At 47.9% G+C, this 470-nt stretch overlaps 1 pseudogene; it reads right to left on the reverse strand.

The window, feature by feature from the left end:
- Nucleotides 1-4: 4 nt before the first annotated feature.
- LOC111240170 lies at nt 5-463 on the reverse strand (annotated as a pseudogene).
- Between the last annotated feature and the right edge of the window lie 7 nt (nt 464-470).

Genomic DNA, 470 nt, shown 5'->3' on the forward strand with positions numbered 1-470 from the left:
AAGACACCTACTCCATCAAAAACCTGATGAACTGGAGCATTGCACATGAAGGCACAGGTGGTGACCAGCTTGTTTTTGACATCAACATGAGCTTCTCCCACATCCTTGTTCACATGTTTGCAGCCCATCTCCTTTAGAGCACCTGCTGTCTTAGCATACGGCCACCTGAAGAGGACAACAGAGAGACACAACTGTAGAATACATTTTTTTATGTATATATCCATAGACATCTGATGGTGACAAACTATTTCACTCACTTTTCACACTCTTTGTCCTGTCCCACAGTGATCTCGCAGCCAGGCAGGATTTTGGCAGCGAGGATGGGGGAGATGCAGCACATGCCCAGCGGCTTTCCCGCTTTGTGGAAGGCCTTGATGATCTTCTCCAGCTGTGGCTGGATGGTGCAGTCCTTATTCTTCACTGCCCAGTCACTCAGGTTCTTAGCCACACCGAAGCCACCTGAATAAAAA

The sequence above is a fragment of the Seriola dumerili genome, unplaced genomic scaffold (genome assembly GCF_002260705.1).
Source record: "Seriola dumerili isolate Sdu_G_001 unplaced genomic scaffold, Sdu_1.0 BDQW01017509.1, whole genome shotgun sequence".
Lineage (NCBI taxonomy): Eukaryota > Metazoa > Chordata > Actinopteri > Carangiformes > Carangidae > Seriola > Seriola dumerili.